A 25,959-nucleotide genomic window follows, 5' to 3' on the forward strand; every position below is an offset into this window, starting at 1 on the left:
CAAGGTCAAGGGTTTGGTTCCCCTTGCTGCCCAGCTGCCAAAAACAAAACAATAATAATAAATAAATTGCTCACTCTAACCAGGTTGAGTGTATTAAGGTAATGCTGGCTGTTGAATGAGATCAATCTAAAGATCTTCGTGGCTTAACACAATGAAAGTTTTATTTTGGGCTCATGGAAAGTCAATATAAATGTTCCTTTTCAGGGGGTAGTTCTCCTCCAGGCAGTGATTCAGGAATCCAGACTCCTTCCTTCGAGAGGCTCCTCTGCCATCTCTTTGGGTCTCATGATTGCCACAAGAATGGAAAAGAGAGAGAGAACTGAACACAAGGGATGTTTATGAGCCGAGCCTAGAAGTGACACGCATCAATTCTGCTCATATTTCAGTGGCCAGAACTCAGTCTTGTGGCCACACCTAACTTCATGGAGGCTGGGGTTTGTGCTAGGGCAGGGAATGTGTGTAGGGGTGGTATGTGCAAATGGATTTAGTGAATACTAAGTAACTCTGCTATCTTGAGAACATCTATTGTATATTCTTAAATAAATTCGTACTTAGCTACCTTAGTGTTATGAGAGACACATATTAAATGAAAGCAACTGTATACTTATAGTTGGTTTAAATGGTAAAAATGGTAGGTTTACCAAAAAGAAAAAAAGGAAGGAAAAAAAGATGAAAAGCAGTCTCTGCTACTAAGAATCTTAAAGTAAAAACAATTCAATATAAAAAATACTACATGAAATATAAGCATAAATATAATCTTTATATGCTTTACCGTATTACCTACAGCTCTGTGCTTTTTATCCTAAACAGGATCTCAACCTGACTTGGCCTGCTTGCTGTGGTCTAAATGACGTGAACAGGAAAAAAACACTATTTGCCTTAATTCAAGGGTAAACCAGGTAAAGAAATGTTACCCTCAAATACGAGTATCTTTTAAAACTATACAGCAGATAAACATACATTAAGGGTTAATACAATTTGGGTCCAATCAAAATGTAATCATCTCTTGTCCTTTTCCTTTTTATTTTTTACAAGTTCCCAGCCATTCCAACTATTCCCAAAGGCTCACAGTACAAGGGTACGTCAAAAAGTTCATAGAAAAAGAGAATAGAAAGCTAATACGAACCTTTCCACTAATTTTTTGAAGTACTCATATGTCTCTCAGAAAAATAAGTATGCAAACCATTCTTTGAAAGCATCTGCCGCAACACATTCCACTGGCAAACCAGGCTACAAACAGAAATGAGTAGTACCCTTTTAATTCTTATATTTTCTTACTACTCTTTACATCATGGAAAGAAAATGGAATTAATAACTCTGGGAAGTTTATCATTCTAATATAACCCTATTTATTTGATACCCAAAAAGAAGGTATCAATATATTCATAGAATCAAAGAACGTCCATGCTAAAAGGAAACATGTTAGTGTAGTACTAGATAACGCTTTCTGTTGCTGTTGGACAAGGTACATCAGAGGTGAGATCACCCTACAGATAACTTTTTATTCAAAAAGATAACAGTAATACAGGCATTATGATAATTTTCAATTTTTATATCAGATTAAAATTTCTATGTATTACATAATAAAAGCTCTAAAAGAGCCAAGCATAAAACATTTCAAATAATTTCCAAACACCTTTCAGAAATGGATACATTTTAATTTTAGTCACTAAAATTTACACTGCTTAAAAGGTCACAGCAGTTGTTAAGTTATTCTCATGAACAAAATATTTAACATTAAAAACAGTTCGTATATTTTTGACACATCTGTTAAATTCATGTTGCAAGTACCAGACTACAGGCTTAAGTGTATTTTACATTACACTTACATTTGAACTGATTATCACAAAAGAACAAAACTCCTGAGAAAAAGATATACTCTACTCATATGCATTGAAATAGCAATAACCTAAATTTATTTTATAATATAGTCATAATTCCACAAAAGCAGTTCCATCTAAATTTTACCTTTCTATAATATATTCTTCTGAGTGCATCATATGAATAAAATGCTAAGGGGAGAACATAATTACCAAAATTTGTTTTACAAAAGGCATTCCCCTATCACATAATCACTTCCAGTGATCATCACACCCCCAAACCTAAATGAAGTCAAAGAAGGCCCTTATGCTACCCGTAGAAAGTCAACAAATTCTTTCAGACTAACAAGAAAAATTCTAAACTGGAAAACCTTGGATGAGAATGACCTGCCCAATCCCCACTGGAAAAGATGGACATTTTCTTCCTAAATGGAGAGAAATGATGTAAAGATCCATGTCTTCAGTAAAACATCAACTAACTCAGGAAATAATTACCATGACAAATTATACCTCGAATATCATGAGAAAGGAGCAACAGAAAAACAAATACCACTGTAGATATCGTGTCTAAGAAGTAATTAATCTTTCTTAAGAAATGGAGGAAATAAGTCTGGACACCCATTTTCAAACTTATCAAAGCCTTTTTTCATTCAACATTTATTATTATTTTCATTTAAAATATTCCTGGTGAAATTGTCGATATGTATGTAGTCTGTCTTCTTTTCAACACATCAGTTTACAATAATACAGTCTGTAAAACGATTTATAAAAATGCCTAGATGTTGTATGCTTGAAATAAACCATAAATATTTTACCCAGCTCTTACCAGATCCTTTAACAAGAAGCATCATTACAAATCAGCTAGAAACTCAATCCCAATATAACGAAAATAAAGTTGGCTGGCGTAGGAGAGTGTTTTGAAGTGCTTTCTGAATACCTCTGTCTCACACTCAAATCAGGAGCATCTGTCCACCAACTGTCAAGATAATGTCTAGCCTAGGAGTTTTCCTGAATTCATCACTATTCATAGATGCCTGTCACTATTCAGAAAAAAAGACAAAAAAAAGCCATATTTTCAAAGCTATTTTCTTTTTCTATATGTACTAGTAGAGGTGAAATACAATTTATCACTTTGAAGCCAGTCTACTCTGAATCAACTGCCCCTCATCTCCAGATCTGAAAGCACAAATTAAATGTTCTCTAGAAATTACAGGTAATTCACTGTATTATACTAATACTTCTCATTTTATATTACCACTTATTCAGGGATCTGATCGCTATACTCAAAGACTCTATCACGCCATTACTCTCACAGCTAGAAAGTACAATCCAGCCATCAATCGCTATCGAATATGGCATACAAAGGATAAAGTGCTTTCATTGGCTTCTTTTTAGATGACACTGCAAAATTCAAGTTAAACAAGCTGTCTTTCTCAAGGCACTTCACTTAAAATTGATTCCTACGAAATGTACAGCCTTATGTACAGTCTTATTTTCCAAGTCAAATAAAACAAATTCTATTTTATAAACAGACATATAATTCTCAAATTACTCAGAAATGCTTTTCTGAGCCACTGTAACTATGCTGTGTGAGAAAGGAGAGGAAGACAGGGCCCTTGTCCTTGAGATCCGCAAAAGAAAAAGTCTACACCCAGGAAACAACAATACAAGGTGGGACACAATTAAGAGAAATTGAATGAATGAAAAAACACAAAGAATGCAGAGAAAGGTAAGACTACCCCTTACTAAGTGTGCAGCTGTACTGTTTTCTGCTTTACAGAATAACAAATTCAGGTGGTCATCTCTATTTTTAGTTTTATGAACCTACATACAATAGAGATTATGAGAACAAATCAATAATCAAGACCAAAAACTGAGAAGTTAGTTTCTAAGGACATAATTTTTTCAAACACAAAAGTGAGGAAAATTTTTCTCTATTATAAAACTTATAGCACACTTTAATGTTAATTAGTTATATCTTTGACAAAATTACGTATAGTATAAACATCTTTAAGCTGAAATACATTTTTTAATTAATTTCCATCATAATTTAAGAGAATGAATCTTAAATTTTATTGTAAATCCAATTTAGCAGAGTACTTACTTAATGCAAATGCTTCCATCTTCCAGGATCCCAAACCTAGAAATTCTAATTCTAGTTTCTGGAAAATTGCAATTTTAACAAGCATCCCAGATAATTCTAAAATTGGTGGGCCACAGCCCACCCTCTAAGAAATACTAACTTAACAGCTAAATTTGTCCTGGGAGAAGAAATTTGAAGTTTAAATTAAAATCCATACTTAATTCAGTCAGCAAACTTCTAGTCAACAAAATACGTATAAAATGCTGAAGGGGGGAAGACAATAAAAAAGGCAGCTGCTGTTCTAAAATGTCTGAACAATGTCGAAAGGGCAATCACGTATGTAAGTGGCAAAACTACAATAAGTACAGTGAGAAAAGTTCTGACGATGTGCTGGCGGAGTTTCAGAAGAGAGTTTATTTTCACGTGGGGGCAAGGTAAGACAGGACAAAAGAGGTGAAAACCGAGCCACACCTTAGATGGTGTGGGTAGGGTAGGATTTCACCACCTGACCAGAGTGAGAAAGTACTGCAAAGGTGCAGGCAAAGAGGTTACATGCCACTCTCCAGGAGAAGTAACAGAGCAGTAATCTCTTTTGTGTCTCTACTTCAGAGACAAGAATGACACACTCCAGCAGTAATACTGCTCATTGCACACAGTGGTTTCCAAGGATTGAGGGTGGGGACATGACCATGGAAATCAGGTCCTCAATGGCAACTAAATAAAATGAAAGAAAATGTTTAAGAGATCATGTATCTTTGTATTCCTTTTGAAGGCTTTTCAATATACAGTTCAAATACATTTTAATTCTTTCAAAACACTACTGCCAAAAAAAATTAATGAAAGAGGTAACTGGCTTATATGATTTGGGTACATTAATGAAAAAGATACATATGCCATGTGTGGATACATGTGGCTAAAAGATGTCAAAATTCCAAATGAATAAGCACTATATACTTTATTACAATTTTCAAAGTAATAGCTAAAAGTACACCCAGAAACATGGTTAATGCATTCACTCATTTATCAGGCACTTAGTAGAAGACCAGGAAAGCTACTGCCCTTTTAAAATGTCAGTGCTCACAAAGGCCTAGTGCATGGCAGATTTGGAGTTCGACACCTGCAACATTAACGTGTCTGTCATGTGGGTGGGTGCCAAGGTTCTTTTCAAGTCTCTTTTGATTAATCTGTTGCTGGGCTTACGCACCGGTCTTATGCTCGGGGAACGGGAAGTTCCAAACGGACGACGACCCGCTCCCCACCATGTAAACCAAATCAGTTTCAATTATTTACCAAAGGTAGATAATAACAGAGCAAGACTGACTACATATGTGTTAGCAGATGCTTAAGTAAATTCCGGTGGCAAAATCTGAAAAAATTCCTTGGAAAAAAAAGTCAGATTTCTTTTTTAAGCTGTGAAAAAAAGGTGGGGTTAGTATCTTTTTGCCTACTCACGAAATGTAAAAATATTTTACATATATAAAGTAAACTCAATTAATGCAGGTAACAACCTAAAAATATACCAAATATTTAGTATGGTTGATTAACAGTATCTAAGATCAGATAACTTACAACAGTAATCTCTCAAAATAACAGACACCAATTTTCCTGAAAAACTTATTCTGTGGCTGTTCAACTTATCAACCAACATTCTCTTTCTTGACACAACAGAAATGTCTTTATCTATGAGCAAGCACTCGGTCCCACAGCCAGAAAAGAGTTGTCAAAATAACACAGGAGGAAAAATGGACCAAGTGTGTCAAGTTGAAAATGGGTCAGAATGCTCAGACTGAGACAAATGTAACCCCTTTTTATTGTTCTCACAGCCTTTAAAAGCCAGGGCATCCTCATGAAAAGGCAGGTAAGGATTTGGTAGGGATACAGAGAGAAAGCAAAATGGAAGACTGTTTCACCCGGCATCTGGATGTCACCCTCCAACATACTCTAGCAATATGAAGTCCAAGCAAAGCAGGTAAGACTGTGCCAACTGCATCCTGTTCAGGCAGTTTCACAGGTGGTTCAGCCAAGGCTCCCTGCCTGAGCTAAGGAGAGAGCTGTCAGCACTGCTGTAAAACCTGCCTCCCAGTCTAAAACAGATTCCTTCTACACACCCAGGTTATGACAGAAAATGAGCAATTCACACAAGTAGAAATGTGAACACATTAACATTTAAAAGGAGCCTAACCTATATAACATGCACTGAGGCTGAATGTACGTTACTGGTCAAAATCAGGGCAAGGCAGCTGACATCGGTTAAGGGAGGAAAAATAAAAGGGCAGACAAGGGACAACATTTAATCCTAGGGTCAGTCTTCATAAATCAGCCTACAATACCAAATGTTTATTATTGTAAGAATTCTTGCTCTTAATTGTAATTTATAGGTTGAAACATGCAGAGTTGAAAACCCCATTCTTCTTGAAACAATAGCTTAGGGGTATTTAGAACTCATGTAACTAAATTTCACATCCTCTTCGTCTACAGAAAAGGAACCTCCACCCTTACATTTCGAAGTATTTCTAGCAAAGACAAAAACAGAACCAAAATACAGAAGCATCATAACTATGAAGGTACTTCAAAAAGTTCATGGAAAACCTCATATTGTCTTCTAATTCTATTTTTCCATGAACTTTTGAAGTACCCTTGTATTTTGCAAGCATCAAACTCAAAACTTTAATGAACAGTTAAGAAAGAAAAAGAGAGAATTATAATACTGATTTGATAGTTAGCAATAGGGGACGGTGACATTTTTAAAGAATTGACCTAATCATATGGCACTCAGCTACATCTCTCTAAAGTAAATGAAACATCGCCATTCCAACAGCCTGAAGTAAAATGTTGTAATCCTATGACATTAATAGTTTAACAGAAACTACACACAACTTTATCTCTGAACACTCAAACTACCAACTACCTAAACAAGTTACTGTCCATATTAACATGACTTTACTATTCCATGAGGCCCTGGCCTTGGCAAATGGTTTGATTACTAATTAAAGCAACTTCCTGAAACACCCATCAACTATTTAAAAATACAAACAGTTTGTTTGTAAGATTCTTTGTTGTATCATAATCCTTATCTAATCTTAACCAAACACACATGCATACACCCACATGCCTACCTGTACTGACCCACCTTAAACCTCGCTTTGTTTCTCAACACACTGACCTTGCCTTCTTCCTTGCAACATACTGCCAAAGCTCTGTCCAGGTGCAGCTCTCCCTTTCTGCAACAAGCAATAAATTCCGCTTCGTCTTATCTACAGGTTGTGAGAGAAGTATTTGGGGAGCCAGCATTTGACACTAAGGCAATTATAAATTTTAATCATTCGGGAAAAAATTCAAGGGGTTTTTGTGAAATTGCAGCTTGCTAAATGCTTCATACTAGCAATAGTGAATTTAATTCATAAAAGAGGCGATCGCAGTGCTCTTTTGGAAAAACTGTTCTGGTCTTATGTTGTCAGTTCTTCAAGATGCCAAAGAATAACCAGTTTAAAGAAAACTCTCAAAAAACTAAATCTTTAAAGTTTTCTAAAATTAATGAGTTTAAAGTATATAGCACTAAAAATTACAAATGCATTGACAGTCTACAGACTCCAAGGCAAGAGTCACATGCCCTACTTCCCAGAAAAGGAAAGGACTGATTGCGGGGGAAAGCATCTAAGAAAAACAGTTTTTCTTTAGAGAAAAGAGTCCTAATTGAGTCACAAGGCCCTCCAATATCTACACATCATGTATCAAGAGCCAATAAGAGATCCAAAAGGAATGGCCAATGAGTTAGGAGAAACCAAGATAAGAGAAATTTTTTCAAGAAGAAGCGAGGTGCTAATTGTGCTGAATGGTATTAAGAGAAGAAGACATAAGCAGAAAAATGTTCACATGGATGTCATAGTCATATTTGACTACAGTCTCCTCAGTGGGGTAGTAAAAAAAAAAAAAAAATGCAATTAGACTATAGTTCAGAAAGTAGAAAAGTAACTACAAGATGATAAAATGTAAGCTGTCAGTATGGACAAATCATTCAAGAAATTTTATTAAAATGGAAAGCAGAAATAGAGGTTGTTTCTGGCATGGGAAGCAAGGTGTCAAGTGAGGGCTTTTCCTTTTAGGATGAAAGATACTAATGCACATTTATATGCTGATGTGAATGATGAAAGTAGTGAGGGAAAGACTGGTGATACAAGAGAGGGGATGACTAAAACTGAGAGGTCTCTGAGAAGAGGAAAAGAGATGAAATCTAAAGTAGGAGTGAAGGGGAGAGCATATGCACTGAGTTTAAAGTATCAGAATATGCTGGGAACCTAAGCTGGTACAACCTTTCCAGAAAAAAATCAAGTGCCTTACAGATTATAAAGAGCCATGAAGAAAATAACCATATCCTTCGAGCTAGTGATTTCGCTCATAAAAACCTATCTAAAAATATCTGAAATCTATCTGAACATCTAATGATTAAGAACTGTTACGTAAATTATTATAAAACGCTTGTGAAACGTCCATAATGATATGGGAAAAAGCTTATAACATTAAGAGAAAAAAAGAAAGATACAAAATTCCAATTGCTAACTTTCAAAAATATAAAAATATGTGCACAGAAGATGAAGAAATATTAATAACTTATTTCTGGATAGTAAAATCATTGATCATAATTTTCTTCTTTATGTGTATTTTTTACTTTCCCCAATGAGAATGGGTCTTTTTAATACCAGAATAAAATAGTTTACTTTCACCTTGCCTGGATTTTCAATGTGTCTCTCTCTCTACTGATTCTTTCCTAACAGCATTAAATATTTACGTTTCAGAAATATTTTTGAATTACTATATTGCTGTTTATAGCATAAAAATTTATATGTAAGTATCTGGGACATCTGAAGGCACAAGGATGCCCGGCTGGAGATACACGTTACCTTACTGTAGTAGTTCATCCATGTTTCCTACCACTCAAACTTCCAAGTGGCAAGACAATATCACCAATAATAAGGCAAGAGAACAGACAGTCTACAGGAATTTAGAGAACACTTGCTTTGATACAGCAACAAGAAAAATGGAGGAGGCAAGAAGAGGTAACGGGCAGGACCCAAGTCACTCTTACTGGATGACCTCAGCAGAGCAGCAGTAACAAGGGTGACCACAGCTTCCTCTACGCACAAGGAGGAAGTACACGGCCCAAGAAACTAGGAGCCACATTCAGTAGTCAGGGGAGAGGTTATTTTTTAAGTGTCCTTTCCAAAAATAGTGCTCTGTGAAGAGAAAAAAAAAAAAGAGGGTACTCAAAGTGAAACACTGAAAGATAATTTTTGCATAGCCAAATATCTCGACTCATGGAATTATCACATTTGTAAACCAACTGTGCCTCTCTCTAGAGTAACACCTTTGGAGTCAGAAGCTCTGGGTTAGAACTCTAGTCTGTTCACTGGCTGTGCCACCATGGACCATTACGTCACTAACCCTCAGGATCTGCATTTTTAATTTCAGGATTATAATATCCTACTTGCAGAGAAGTTAGGTGGACAGAAAAAAAATAAAACAAAAACATTTACTGAAATGCATGGCATATATATTAAAAATTAACAGTTTTTAGTTTCCTCCTGTTCATGTCATTCATTTACCATCTTCACAATTTTTGTCATATCCACGTGCCATCTACATTGTTTACTTAATATTGTTCTTTCTATATGTTTATTACTTTCCTAAATAAATGCAGCCTCATGTTAACAATACTATCCACTGAGAGGCTGAATATAAAAACTGACGATGGCCAGACCATACACGAAAACAGAACTCTGATCCACGTCTGCACAACCAACCCGGAAGGCAGACCACAAGCTCTGCAGCAACAAGCCCAGGACGCTCAGGACTTGGGCAGTGACTACCAGCTTCCCTAATGCTGCCGCTGCTCCCAGCTCAGGATCAACCAGAGAAAGCTAAAGATGCTCCCCCAAACCAGCACAGGGGTGAAAAGGTGACCCTCATAAGGGTCACTTACCTCTCATAAATCGATACTCCTTTAACCAAAAACATATAAACAAGAGAAAAGCATTACAAATTTAGTTAATCAAAGTTTTATGTGTAACACAGGAGCCTTCAGAATGAAGACCCAAAGATATAAGGAAAACTACTCATTTTTATGCTTAGGTTTGATGAAGAATGGACAGGCAGGAAGAAATATGACTGGACAAAGGGTATGATCTAAAACTAGTGGGGGGGGGGGGTCCCAGTAGCGCCTGTCTGTTCAGATATCTCTTGGCCTCTGTGTACAGCATTCTTCCTCCCAGGTATGGGGCAGGACCCCCCTGAAACAAAGGTCTGTGACCTACTATTGGACAAGAGTAGGTCAGAAAATTTCTTTATGGCCAGCTCCTGGACAGAGAGGCAGGGGGAGATTAAACAAATAATTCTAGTTTTTATGGCTGGCTTTGGGGAAAGGGGGCTCTAGTTTCTATCACCCACCTTGGGGAAGGGAAATTCTGGTTTCTATGACTCACTTCAGAGGAGAATGAGGAGTAAGAGGCAGGAGGGCGGAGAAGGTCAGAGAGCCCTTGGTTCTGAGGCTGCTTCTGAGGCCTTCCAATGTCCTTTAGTTCAAAGTATTCAGCAGGCCAAAGTGCCATACTTTGAGGTATTGTTTTCTGATTCCCAACACCACTCACATAAGATGCCTACCTCCTGCCTCCCCATGCCAACAGCCTCCAATCAGTTCCCTTTTTCCCACCGTGAAGCTTTCCCTCTCCCCTGCCTGCCTTTGAGTCTTTGCCAAATCCAAGTGATGGTGGCTGACTCCCTTGCTATGCAAGCTCTGACTAAATAGCTTTTGTCCTCATTTGGGTGGTCCAAGTAGATTTCTATATCATGAAAGGAGAGGTTTTTCATATTCTTCTAATACCCAAAAATAAATAACTGCCGAAATTAAAAATGTTCCTCATGTACCACCCTAAAAATCTCAAATGTCACACTCTGGGAAATGCTGTGCTGCACTCAGGTTGTAGAGAAGACTGTTGGCCAACCACTTGCAGGATTCTCAAACAGTCCAACAATATAACCTCCTAGGAAGATAAGGTTACCAAGCTTCCTTTCTGATCTCTATAAAAAGTGCTCTCTTCATATTTCAGAATTTCTGAAATCTGACAGCGCTATAAGAATGGTTTTTGGAAGAAGAAAAACAAATCCTAGACTTCTAGAATGCTAAGTCAGTAAGTGGCCATCTGTCCACAATTTTACTGGGATCACGCGTGGAAGAAGCCCGAGTGGATCTGACTGTAGTGGGCAGAAGGAAAGGAAAACAATCACCAGAGCCTAAAAGCTTCTATAGGAGGCCCTGACCCTCATCTGCACCCATATTTCAAGATGCAAAGTTTGAGGTCAAAATATTCCTACAATCTGATGCAAAGCTAGAACTTTAGGAAATAGAATATATTTTGTTTCCTTGCATCTTAAACCAACAGTTTTTTGGTTTTCGTTTTTTTTAATTAGTCTAAAAAATCTTCTGATGTGGACTGAGTATCCAATAAGCTTGGATGTTGGCATTACAAAATATGTCAAATGGGTTTTTTAAATAATAACCTCAGACTCTAGTTAGTCTAGAAATTTGCAACACTAGTTCTTAGTGAAAACTTTTAAAGAGTTGTTATATAACTGACACTGGTTCATTAAAAAGAAGAGAGTTTGTGTACTGATAATGAAAACTTAACTCAAGTTCAGAAAAATAAAGAATACCAAGGAACAAACAAGGACTCTCAACAACTATCTGGTGACACATCTCTTGTTAGGGGCATTTGCCAATCAGCATTGTTATGGTTCTACAAAGACTCTAGTGCACCAGACTGTAGCTAATTATGTATATTCAAGTGATTAGCAAGCACTTGTTGCCTCTTTCACACCACCCTCCAAACAGCAGCCTCTGAGAGGAGAATAGACTGCAAATTTATTGAGAGAACACTGTTAATCCTTTGGGGAGAATGTAAATGTAAACAGGACTACTCTATATCAAGGTGCTTTGACAACAACAATCATCTGCATAAACACATGCTCAACAACAAACAGGTGTTCTATTTCACAACTAGCACCCATTTGATGATTTCAAGCAAGCATTATGCACAAACTGTTAGAAGTACTTTGAAACCAGCTGCAATTACTATAATTAGCTGCTTTCCTACACTGTTTCCTTTTACCTGTTCAGTATTGTGCCCCATGCCTGTTCTTGCGCTCCAAGTAAAATGACCAGCTCAAGACTTTCACTCTGAAGGCATGAAAAGAGGACAAACTACACTCAATTTAAATTAATTTAACTGGAACACTCTGCAAAAGAGCCCAATCAAAAATACTGAAGGCAAAACTCAGAACTTCTGTTTTAAAACATACAGTAGTGAGACAAAAAGAGTTCTTTTTCAAAATATGTCTACAGTTTTTATGCAGAAGAGACACAAATTATTGTGGTACTAACTGAATAGAAGAGAAAAGGGGGAAACAGTCTGAAAGTCCATCAGTTAAATAAAATGTAGTGGTGCATATTCAAATGGAATACTATACAACAGTTAAAAGGCATGACCTACCAATAGCTATTGCTATAGCTGTAATAACACAGCATGAGCAGAGCACAAGAACATAAAACTGTACTGAGTTGGGGTTAAAAAAGGGGGGGAGGGGGGCTTCAGAATGCCAATGAGTAAAACTTAAAAACTACATAGAAATCAAATCAATGTCTATGTAACTAAAAGCATAATTCTAAAGTCAGTATATTCAAATATATTTAAACAAAGCCCAGAAAATACAAAATTCAAATACAGAGGTCCTCTCAACAAGAATTTGGATAGGCTGATTCTCCTAAATCCAACCCAGTCATAGATTCACTGTCAAGTCTGTGAGGGCCTGGACTGTGCCACCCCTGAGTGCCACTGTTCCTCCTGTACCTGGCCATCAATCACCTCAAGTAAGCACTAAGTATGTGATCAGTAAAGGATTCAAGAATGAGTGGATGAATGAACGTGTGGGTGAGTCAATGAGCATACAAATGAAGTTCAGAAATACACTGAAACGCTGAAATATGGCTGTTTACAAAAATATAGCATGAAAGATTAAACAGAAAAAATACCAGGTCATATTATTCGATTACTTAAAAATATCTGTAAAAATACCATTTCAGTGAGATATTTGAAACTGTAACAACAGGTTGCTCATACTGAAGATAAATAGCAGTGTTATTTGACAGCCAGAAAAATACTTTGCTGGGTTTCTCCTCCTAACACCTTCCATCATTTTTCGTCATTACTGGAGACTACTGTAGCATGGCCAGCAACAAACAGCATACTGTCGTGTCCTCATACGTGTCATTATTATTAGCTGTCCAGCTATTTCCAGCCTTTTTTATTACACTGAGCTGCACAAGTGGGAGCACGTTGGACACAATCACATATGGAAGACAAAATGTAAATTCAGTTAAAGAGTCAAACTTCATAAGGACTGGGAAGGAGGAAGAGAATAATGGGTATCTGAGATGATGCCGTGGGAAAATGTAATGGAAGAATGAAATTGAGGTTGAAAATGAACACTTCAAATACTATTAAAAAGTAAAATTACTTCCTTTTGCTAATTCTAAACAGAAAATATGCCCTAAATAAATATTAAGTATAGTGGTAGGTAATTTAGGAGGAGATGCATTCAGCTTTGGTTATATTTAGCTTAACCATCTGCCACATATTCCAAAAAAAAAAAAATCTAAAAATAAGAAAAATGGACAGAAGGCTTGAGATGGGGTGAAAAGTGTGTGCTTTGTAGTCAGATACCTAGATTCAAAGACGGGTGATAACATTAATCCTGCTGAAACTCCATTTTTTCCAGTATAAAATTGAAAAATTACGTAAAAATGCCCACCACATAAACTTGTTATATGGCTTAAGTTATAAAGTAATTAGCATTGTGCTTGTAACATACTGTAGTGACCAATGAATACATGTTAGAAATTTCAATCACCAATCATTATCAACTATAATAATCAGTGTACAGATTCCATAAAACTGAAGTAAAAAAAGAGAAAACCACTCTGCAAATGGCTGTACTTGATGCCCAGCATCAATGAAATTTACTAGAAAAGGTACTAAAGAAGGCTGCAGAAAGAACAGTCCTGGAAGAAAACAAAAAGTAAGAATCAGGAAGAAAATGAAAAAAATAAATAAAAATAAAAAAAGAATTAGGAAGAAAATGGCTCTCTAGATGAAGGTTTAAAAGTCAGGAAAACCACAGCTACAGAGTTACTTTGTTCTTAAAAATATTTTAAAGGCAAAACAAAACAAAAATGGAGTATTATAGGACAACCTTAAGGAAACTAGGAGTCTTGGAAAGTACTAAGAGCTAGCTACAAGAAAGAAACAGAAGCCTAACTACAAAATGACAAAGTCAGGGCATACTCCAATTTAAAACAACACAAAACAGTGGTACCAAGAATTTGGTCAAGATTTGTCTACATTTAAAACCCTCAGACAAAGTCCATTTAATTCCATTCAGACAGATAACACCCATTATTTTGCTTTTTTCCATCTTCCCAACAGACAACACCCAGGTAACTGGCAATCCACAGACACAAGTATTTGCCAAATAAATGAACCATGGCACGCAAATACCACGTGGAAAACACGATCTGAACACAGAGCAGTCATCTTTCCAGCATCGCTTCTCCCCAGGCCCTTCCTCACACACTACTCCAGCCTGGCAGATGGACCTTCACTTCCAAAGAGGTGTGAGATTCCTCTCTGTCACACTTTTGTTGGTCCCTCTTCCCAGAACCTGTTTCCATTCACACTGCACCAGGCAACTCTTCCTCTTCCTTCAGGTCCCAGCTTCTCCTTCACAACCTCTAGAAAGCCTTTCTTGGCTCTATCATACACAAGATGTCTGAGCTTGGACAAGTCACTTTATTTCTCTGGGCCTAAGTATATTCATTGCAAAAGAGAGATAATAATAGTATTTACCTCATAAAGTTGTTCAAATTAAATGAGATAACTCATGTGAAGCACCTAAAATAGTGCTTGGCCCAATAAAGCACAGCTGTCGTTGTTATTCCCTGACGCCTAAGTCCAGGTTAAGAGCCCGTTTACAACTTCTTCTTCTTATGATTACTACTAAACTTTCCCTACCACAAACTTCGCCAAAGTGTGGATGGACTCCATTATATTACGTTAAAGAAGATGAAAAGTTTCTCTTTCTAGAGAAAAATAAAAACTAAGAAAAGTAGAAAGCAAAAAGAAAAACGGGAACTCATAATGGAGATGAACAAACAAAAAGAGTGAAAAAGAAAAAAGGTAGACTTCCTTAGACGTTAGTGAAATAAAACTTAAGTTGTTTTAAGGATTTCAACAGCTTTCCTCTTGAGCCTACAAAGTATCTGTACTAAATAAGACAACAATTAGATTCCACTGAGAGAAGTTTTTGGATGACAATAATGAGAATAATATTTTGTTATAAATCAGATGAAATAAAATAAAGGTCAAGAAGGATTTCCCATCCTAATCTGAGAATAAAAATCATACATAAAACTGATCTAGGATAAAGGAGCACACACTTGTAAATTATGAAAAGATTCCAAAACTCTTAAGTCCTTTGGTCTCTTCCTACAAATTAGCTGTTTGTTTTAAAGTAATATTGAGTAGCATCATGAACCGAGATTAAGGTAAACTAATACACTCAAATTGTACCAAGCACATCCACGGTCCAGAGAAGTTAAACAGAAGAAAACAATACTAGACTCTTCACCAAAAAAGAAATGTTTGTTTTTGCAGGTTAGCTCCACCATTTTTTTCACATTTGCATCCTGATAGTTCTACTTGGTCTCCCCATTATGCAACAGTTCTTTACAATACAGCCAGCTACCCTGACAACTGGGTTCCTTTGCCAGAGTGGCTTTGTCTAAATCCTAAAGCTGTGCTTGGCTTTGCACTGAGCCCAGTGGTTGCCTGTGATCTGAATGCCAATGAAGAGCACAGACCCTGTTGTCTAACAAGCCAGAGACTAAAAGGTCTTTTTGGGGTCAACAAACTGTCTCGACTACTTTCATAAGCTTGAGAGACTAGAAAATGAAGCAAGAAATGCATCTTGTTTCTTAGGAGGACAATAGGGGGAAAGTATTAAACATTTAATATGCATCCAGATACTTTAGGGCTTCATCTTTAAATTACGGAGGAGTCTAGTCCTTCACACGTAAATACAGTACTTGTTCTTTTAAATAGGAACAAGCTTAACCTTAAAGAAAAATGCAAGTAAATTTCACATTATCAAATTTGAAAATGTTTAGAAAATGTATATGTTGAAAAGTATAATAAAGCCTTGGACCCCACTTCCAACTTGGCAATTGGCTGAAGGAGAAGAATAGATAATGACCAGGAAATAAAGATGGTGAATTTCAGTGTCCAGCTACAATGTAAGAAATGCAAAATTATATAACTCTAACTGATTAGTAGAGTAGGTAGTACATACTAAACAGCAAATATTAAAAATGCTATAAAAAAAAAAAAAAACAAGGGGTAAAAGCAGAATAATAGTTTTGAGGTACCTAATTTTAATTAAATTGTCAATGAAAAATAACATGAATTATTTTGTTTGTTTACATGTCTGAATTTGCTATTCAACTACTATATATACATTTCTTTATATTTTCATACTTGAAGTTTCTCTTTTTTCTTTATAACTAATTCACCACTTTTCTTATTTAATCAAATACTAAATCCTATCAGTTTCACCTGCTACATACCTCTCAAATTCACCCAACTTATCCTGCTGCCACACAACCCTAGCTCAGATCATGACCACCTTTCACCTGGATTCCTTCAATAAACTCCTGGTTTCAGGTGAGAGCAGTCCAATAAATACATAATGTGATACACACATGTAATTTTAAAATTTCAAAAAGCCATACTTAAAATGGTAAAAAGAAACAAATTAATTTGAATAATATTTTATTTAACCAAATATACCCAAAATGTCATCATTTTAACATGTAATCAGAAAAAATTGATATATTGTATTCTTTTATCATTATCATGAATTTAAAATCCAGGGCATATTTTACACCTACAGAACAGCTCAATTCAGACTCTAAATTTTCAACAGCTTAAAAGAAATGTAGTCCAACCAAAACAATAAAGTTAAAGAAACAATATTTTCCATTGCTTCAATTTTTAAAGTAAAATTAAATAAAAGTAAAACTCCTTCTGCAGTCACACTAGCCACATTTCAAGTGCTCAACAGCCACATAGGGCTCGTGGCTATCTTTGGACAGCGCAGCTGTAGGTCTTCAATTTTTTGCCTCTTCTAACCCGGACTCAACATACTCAAAAACACAAACCATTCTCACATTATTCTAAGGCTAAAAATCCCTTGGATCACTTCTTACTGGTGGTCTCCTGACAAAACCCAAGCTCTTACAGAGGTCTTGCAACATTGTACTCCTCGTCCTTTTCCCCTTCATACCCTGTGCTCCGGGCCAAACAATGCTTCTTCCAGATTCTGGAACATGCCAAGCTCTGTCCCATTCGGCATGTACATGGGCTCTACCACAACGCTCTTCTTCTGCATCTCAATTCACCCCCCTCCAGCTCATCACGCAGTTTTCCAACTTAGAGGTCACTTTCTCTTCTCAGAACCTGTTCTATTACACTACACAAGCTCTTGTGAGGGCAGGAGCCGCGTCACTCTTGTCCACTGTTGTATCCTCCACGTTTATCAAAATGCCTGGCACTTTGTAGGCACTCAATAAATTAAGACTCAATCCATAGAGTAATGTGAGCTACCCTAAGTGTGCTGAAAGGTACCAATTACATCCATGGTCCAGAGAAGTTAAACAGAAGACAACAACGATGACTAGACTCTTCCCCAAAAAAGAAACGTTTGTTTTGCAGGTTAGTTCCACCATTTTTCCACATTTGTCCTCCTACTGCCACATGTGACAGGAAGACAAGGGTCCTCCTGGGAGCCCATTACCTAGTTTTACTTTCACTAGCCACAAATGGACTGACCATAAGGGAAGCACTGAAATATCGAGACTCTCAAACTTGGAATATGCAGTACGAAATTATACTTTGTGCTCATAAGTGTGTGAAATTACACTTTGTGCTCATAAATTCTTATGAGTCCACTGGAAGGGCAGTGCACCTGAATACCAGGGTAAATTCTAGGGTCAAAGGGCTGGTGAGGAAGGCTTTCTCCCCACATATAAGGGGACCCCATTAGTATAACTCCAAGTTTCTTCTTCTCCCTTTACTCATTCTAATACTGGTGAGACGGGAGTATTTTATCTGATGAATAAGTTTTGGGGAAAAACCTTGGTTTGCAAAATTCATTTCTTCCTTTTGACACTAGTTGGCTGCAGAAATGCAAATTTGCCTTTGTTCCCCTGTGCGTGGGATCAGCAAACTGTACAGGTCCTGAAGCCTGTTTTCCTAAATAAAGTTTTACTGGAACACAGCTACACCCATTAGTTTACACGCTGTCTATGGCTGCTTTCTTGCACTACAATCACAAAGCTGAGTAGCTGCAACTGCAACAAAAACCATACCGCCTGCAAAGATATTTACAATCTAGCCCATTACAGAAAAAGACCCCTGCCTTACGGCATTGTCTCACTTGGACTGCCTGGAATGTGCTTGGAAACGTCTGTGTTTTCTGCAATTTAATCAGCAGGTCACCTGGCTCTCGCACTAAGACCTCCAGTTTAACCTTTATCATTAGTAGATGTATTCTGGCCTCCACCTCTACTCTTCATTTTGTATCTAACATTGTGCAGAAGGCCAGGTATGAACAAGTAATTATTTACAGTGTCCTCTAGAAACTCCAACACTTCATCTACGTAAAATTTCGAAGCTTATATAGGGTCTTCAAAAGTTCGTGGAAAATGGGTATTATGAAAAAACTATGCATGGATTTCAAAAATTTTTTGCACCAACATAAACATGCACTAACTTGTTATAAACTGAACAGGATCTAGTTTGAGGCACTAAGAAGGATAAGAGCCCCTATTAGAGCAACATGAATTCTGCTAAAATTGGAGCAAGAATAAACATCAAATTTATGGTGAAGCTTGGGTGGAAGAATGATAAAATCACTGATGTTTATGAAAAGTTTATGGGGACAATGACCTGAAGAAATCAGCAGTTTACAAATGGGTAACTCATTTTAAGAAGAAGACATTGAAGATGAATGAAGCCCACAGTAGCAGACTATCCACATCAATTTGCAAAGGAAAAATTAATCTTATCTGTGCCCTAATTGAAGAGAACCAACAATTAACAGCAGAAAGAACAACCAACACCACAGATATCTCAATTGGTTCAGCTTACGTTATTCTGACTGAAAAATTAAAGCTGAACAAACTTTCCACTCGATGGGTTCCAAAACTGTTGTGCCCAGATCAGCTGCAGACCAGAGCAAAACGTTCAATGAAAATTTTAAACAAGTGTGATCAACATCCTGAAGCATTTCTTTGGAGAACTGTAACAGGAGATGAAACATGGCTTTTCTATTAATATCCTGAACACAACACACAATCAAATCCGTGGCTACCAAGAGGTAGAAGTGGTCCAGTCAAAGCAAAAGCAGAGCAGCCAAGAGAGCAAAGGTCAAAGCAACAGTTTTGGGGGATGCCCAAGGCATTTTGAAAGAAAAATAACATCTGCTTATTATGAGACTGTTTGCAGAAAATTAGACAAAGCTTTAGCAGAAAATGCCTGGGAAAGCTTCACCAGAGCACCCTTTCTCCATCCGAACAATGTCCCTGCTCAATCCTGTCATCCAACAAGGGCAATTTTGTGAGAGTTTCAATGGAAAACCACTATCCATCCTACAGTTGGGATTTGGCTCCATCTGACTTCTTTTTGTTTCCTAATCTTAAAAAAATCTTTAGGGCCAGCCCCGTGGCTTACTCAGGAGGGTGTGGTGCTGGTAGCGCCGAGGCCGCGGGTTCGGATCCTATATAGGGATGGCCGGTGCGCTCACTGGCTGAGCGTGGTGCGGACCACACCGAGCCGAGGATTGCAATCCCCTTACCAGTCAAAAAAAAAAAAAAAAAAAACCTTTAAATCTTCTAATTTTTCTTCAGTTAATAATGTAAATAGACTACATTGATATAGTTAAATTCCCAGGACCCTCAGTTCTTTACGGATGAACCTAAGTGGCTGGATCATTGCTTACAAGTGTTTTGAACTTTATGGAGCATATGTTGGGAATTAAATTTATGTTTTTATCTTTTAATTCTACTTTGCCACAAACTTTTTGAAGTCCCCTAATATTTATTAAGTTCTAGGGTATGAAATTTGAGGGTATGAGTCTTAAATACTTGTTCAAGCTATGCAGTACCTAAAAATCTGTTTTTTGAAGGAACTGTTAGCCCTGACTTGGAAAGTTTAAATCATTAATGTTAACTTCACACATAATTGTATGTTCCTTACATCATCAATAAAAAATAATAGCAATATAAACTCTAGCCTAGTTTTTCAAAGACTTTCAGTGTTTTCAACTAGGCCCTCTGTTTTGTGAAAACATGTACATGTATTTTCTGCAAAAATTTTGTAGTCTTTAGACATTAGTAATTTTCGTTTCCTTAAATGCTTCTCTGTCTGTGTCTCTCTCAAAGCAAATCAAATATGATGCAGAAAGTGGCACTAAATCACTTATTTACAGTAACACTAATAAGAAATTATTCCAATCATTTAAGGAGCCTTCATCTTTTTTTGTGTTGATGTTTTTTAATCTAAAACCTTTTTTTAATCAGTGACAATTCTATCACACATACTTATAAAAATTCTGAATCAAGAATATTCATCTTGACAATAACTATAGGAAGGTGAAGCAGAGGAAATCAAGATTTTTCTTTTATAAGCTTACAGGATATAATCCAACAATAATTTTACATAAAATATTTAATTAGGTCAATGAGAGTATTGGACATTTTCATTACATGCTTTTTATTCACTTCAACTTTTTAACCAATTTTGCCCTATTTCAGATCATTTCTTTGTGCTATGCATCTCACATTTCCAAGTTTTCTACTAAAGCTGCTTAAGTAATTAAATACAAGAACAGTGGAAGACAGGAGGGAATATAAAATACTTCTACCTTAGTACTAACTCAGGTTTACTTTTGGTTGCTGGAAATTCTTTCTGGAACAATACCCCAGTAGTATAAAAAACAAACAAATTACAGCTTTTCAAAAAAAAAAGTATTTTGTGTGAAGAATTAAAAATGAGAATATTTAAAGATAAAAAGGTCTTTATTTTTCTAAATATTTTTCATTCCAAATAGGCTTTCACAGTATTCAAAAAATACTTGTAGATGATAATTTTTTTTCATAATCCTCAGGATAGTCTGTCTGTGTCTTATGCCTCCCTGTGATAGTTGTTATCTTCCAAAATTGAAAAAATTGGAAAAAAAGCAAACTAGTTAAAATCATTTTTAATGTTGTGAAAATAATGGAATGCCATGTAAGTAATGAGTTTGATAATCAGAAACCTTAAAACACATTTGTTTTTAAAGTCTTCTTCTCATTTGGTAGTACAGCAAAACAAACCTGTTCTTTATTTTTGCATCGTAAACCTATTTCTATTTCTCTTCATACACATATTCTCTGAACCCTACTCTCTAAGAAAGGCTACACTCTGCTCACAAAAATCATGGGCATACATATATTTCAGGGGCTCCAGGGCAACTTTTTTTTTAAAAATGTGTAGACCATTTACTGAAATGAAACTATTAGGTTCCCTAACACAGACTGTTAAAGCAGACAAATGCTAGCTTGACATATAAACTTTAGAACATATACGTGTTCACCATGGCAGAGAAGAGGTCAGGGAGGAGGGACACCAGCTGTTAACTGCCTCAGCCCAAATGGCACGACATTTTCGCTCACAGTCTATTGGCCAGAAACTAGTCATATGGATCTACCAAAACTGCATGGAAAGCACATGGAAAATGGAGGCACAAAGGGAAAAGTCAGTCTTTACCCAGAAACTTAGCTCTAAAATTTTGCTCAAGAAAATTCCAAACTCCGTGATAAAAGATAAGGTTGTAACTGACCACTAAAACTAAAATTAGTTGGGCACATCAACTTTAAATGACACCCTCTACAATGTCTAGTAATTTTTCTCCTGGCAGGAAAAAAAAGTATACTATTTGTTTAAACTACTTAATTTTGATAGTTTTGTTTTCCAAAGATAATATCAATAACTAGTCTTAACACTTAAAAGATAAGCATTTGAAATTAATTTTGTCATTTAGTCAGAAAAGATTTTCAAAGAATTTCACAATTTATCAAATACAGAGAAAGAGCAACTGATTATGCCAAATGTTTTAGGTAATATCTAATTTATAATGCTCCTTCTTAACGTAAGGAAGTTGAATTTTTTTTAATGTAAGTGTCAAGAAATTATTTTAGTACCCCAAATAAATGGCAACTATATGAAAAAGCGCTCACTTTATTAGTCTCAAGGGGAATACAAATTAAAACCACAATGCCTCATCACTACACACACCTGAACGGCTAAAATGAAATAGGCAAACTCAAGTGTTGGCAAAGATACAGAACAAATGAAACTCATCAACTGCTGGTAGGAATGTAAAGAACAAGCATTTCAAGAAAGCATCTAGCACTGTCTACAAAAACTGAACATATGTGCATTCTGTGATCCAGCTGTCCCACTCCTAGGTATATACCCAACAGAAGTGTGTGTGTATGCACACCAAAAGACATATTGCCAAAAATAAGCAACCCAAATATCCAAGAGTAAAACAGACAAATAATTGTGGTCTCATCATATAATGGAAAAATTACATCGTGATGGGCATGAATGAACAAGGATAACTCAAACATGATGTTGAAAAATAGAAGCCATATGATTCCATATTCAAAAAGCAGGCAAAACTAATACTCATATATGATGTAGAAGTCACCTTGTTAGCTTGGTGGGCCATAGTGACCGGAAGCGTAGGAAGTGAAGGCTTATACAGTAGTAGTAATATTCCAGTTTTTTATGCAGTGTGCTCACTGTGTAAATTCACAGAGCTATAGTCTTATGATTCCTTTACTTTTCTATATGTATCTCATACTTCAAGAAAAAGTTAACCTCAAAAAATTACTACTAAAATTAATAGTAAAAAATATTTTTACTAAATATAGTAACAGAATCTCTGAATTTTTCATATTTTGTACCGCCTTCTCTTAGTTCGAGTATTCATTACCATGTTCCAGGGTAATTTTTGAAATGGCTATTCCCATCACCAGGAGGGAATCTCATTTGTGATAACTGTTCTCATAAGTCCTTGTCCATTAAAAAATATACATTTTTGTTAATTTCTCAAAAAGATGTCCTCTCGTGAGTAATGGAGGAGGTTTTAAAATTTCTTGCAATGATCTTGTGTAAGGTAGGTCTCAGTTCTAAAATGAAAGTATGGGACATATCAATTTTTAAGAAAATAAAATATGACACCAAAAAACACTGAATTTATAATATCACAGTATACTAAAACGTAGGGAATTTAGAGATGATTTAGGTCAACCCCTCTTATTTCACAAAAAACATGCAAGGTGATTTGCGCAGGGTCACCAAAGCAGGTGGTAATACACGTAAGTACTCAGCTCTCCAAATGATAATTTATCACTCTTCCCTCTAAACTATTCTTCTGCCCATTTAATCACTGGCACGAGAAATGGAGGTTTTACTATGCAAAGGAATTTCCTATACCATGCCGCTGAAGTTGGATTTAATTAATTCAAAATATATAATTATTATAAAAGTGAAAGTCTGCAGTGACACTAAGTATTTTCATTGAAAATACTTTCCCAAATCAATGCATTGGGTAGGCCTTCAAAAAATTAATTCAGCAAAATCTGCATTGACCCTAGAACACAACTTTAATGCAAGTATCAACAAACTGCAAAAACATAAATCCCTAAGCAGAATAAAAATGAAAAGATCTTTCCGGTTCACTGGATGATTTTTTACTTTCCTTGACTTATATTTCTATTTAGCTCTGTTTCAATGCTTACTTTACTAAATTCAAATATAGATAGTAGTTTTTATTCTAACGTGTTCCTCTCTGTATATTTTTTTGAGTAATTTAACATCTATAACTTGGTCTATCAGTCCCATATCTTTTTAGATCTTTCCCAAGTATGGTTGTTATTTATTTTCATAATATATAAATCATATCCTATCTAATTATTCAATTAAAATGTAGTCCATCTTTACATTTCAAAGAGCTTAACATGTTTTATCTTTAGTAATAAATGCTTTTCCCCTCTAAATAATAAGCCTATTATTTGATAAAGGTAAAGTTAAAACAAAAACTTTAGAGAAAACTTCTTGTCAACCACTGTGTCATTGAGTTAATAAGTCATTAACTGCCACTTGCTTGGGTTATTTGTACCCCCATTTTTTTTCAACAGAGAACATAAAAAAAGATGAAGAAACTTCCACGTTTGAAGAACTGGGTCATAGCCAGAACTGCAGACTGCACCTCTGATCCCCAGTCTATCTCAGCCTAATATACTCTACAGAAAAGATAGGCGTCCCATCGCCTCTGCATATTTAATGCTTTGATATCCAATAGATTTTTTTTTTTTCTTTTTTTCTTTTTTTGGCATCTGGCCAGCATAGGATCCAAACCTGTGACCTTGGTATTATAAGGCTGTGCTCTAACCAACTGAGCTAACCGGCCAGCCCCAATAGTTTGTTTTTTAAGAAATGAGTTTATGAGAGACATTGAGAGACAGAGAGAGATCTTTCCCTTTATAATCTCTGGTAAACTTTATGAATATGCTTAGAATGGAAATGAATTAGAAGAAACAGAAGAGGACGCAGGCATCAGAAATCTTCAGCCCCGTGTTTTGCCTCTGGAGGATTCTTACTGTGAAGAACATGAACACGGGGATGGAGTGGGCCAGCGCAGGAAAGGAACAACTGCAAGCTGCCATGCTGAGTTTAACAACTACCATTAAAAGGGGCTTTGGGAGCTCACCAGCTGCAAAGTTTTTGTATTAGGCTGTGATTCCACTGGGAGGATGGGAGGCCCTAAATAATGATGCCAAAGGGGTTTTTACATGCCCAGAAAGCTATTTCACGCAAACAAAAATCTACATTTGTTCCTAATGGAGGTTAAGGCCTTTGGGGATTAAAGACAGAGAGTGTAGATGGCTATTATCTAAATAAATGTATTGTTCCTAGCACAACAAAGTAATATATTCCTGACAAGGAATATATAATATTGTCACTGTAAAACTCCAAAGAAATGAACACTTTTTCCATGTACAAACAAAAATGTCAGAAAGAAGCTTCATTTTGAAAGTTATGTGGCAAAGTAAATTTGAGAATAAAAAGGGAATTACAAAATAACTCCGAGAAAACTTCATTAATGGGGCATTTTTGCATCATATTTAAAAATTATTTTTATCACAGGGTTTGTAATTCATAATGACTGCTTCAATACAATTTTTGGGAAAGCAGAATTATAGTGCCACTTCTGGGAAGTTTTTAATGACCTACTCTCTTGCAGCGTTAGAATTCTACCCAGGACACCTCAGCCAGAGCAGCACATTCATGTTCACTTGTCCAAAAAGAAAAATGCTGTCTTTTCCAAGAGACATGAAGAGATTAAAGGCAGATACCTTCAATGAATAGACCAAGATATTACCTAACAACAGTGGTCTGAAAAACCAATGAAAAGTAAGTTTTTCCCCAGTCAAGGGAATGTCATAATTCTCAAAGCAAGTTGCAGTGTTTCCCTCCTTCACTGCAGCTTACCAAGTTTGTGCCACAGGTTCTGTTCCTGGCCACTTGATGCAAAGGACTTTCCTGATTAATATTTGTCTTTACATGTTAATATTACATTGGGAGGCACCATGGATAAACACATTAAAATATAAACTTTGTCCAGAAAAACGCAGTAAAATATAAACTGACTTTGCCCATAAGCATAAAAGTACAAAAGGGATAAATTTAAGACACTTTGCTTAAGTCATACACCTAGCATAGATTTTTTGCAAGCACAGCTAAAAATGATTTAAAATCATAATGGATCACAAGCTTAGTAAGA

At 36.2% G+C, this 25,959-nt stretch overlaps 1 protein-coding gene across 3 annotated transcripts in view; it reads right to left on the minus strand.

The window, feature by feature from the left end:
- Window positions 1–25,959, minus strand: part of AKT3 (AKT serine/threonine kinase 3) — a 275,734-nt gene that overhangs the window by 169,057 nt on the left and 80,718 nt on the right. The window contains exon 1 of one of the 3 annotated variants that reach the window (XM_063082727.1): window positions 14,508–14,583. The exons of the other annotated variants lie outside the window; for them this stretch is intronic. The gene's annotated coding sequence lies outside the window, so the exon portion shown is untranslated. Of the gene's footprint in view, window positions 1–14,507; window positions 14,584–25,959 lie in introns of those variants that run through there. 3 annotated transcript variants of the gene reach the window in all.

This window comes from Cynocephalus volans, chromosome 18, assembly GCF_027409185.1.
Source record: "Cynocephalus volans isolate mCynVol1 chromosome 18, mCynVol1.pri, whole genome shotgun sequence".
Taxonomy (NCBI): domain Eukaryota; kingdom Metazoa; phylum Chordata; class Mammalia; order Dermoptera; family Cynocephalidae; genus Cynocephalus; species Cynocephalus volans.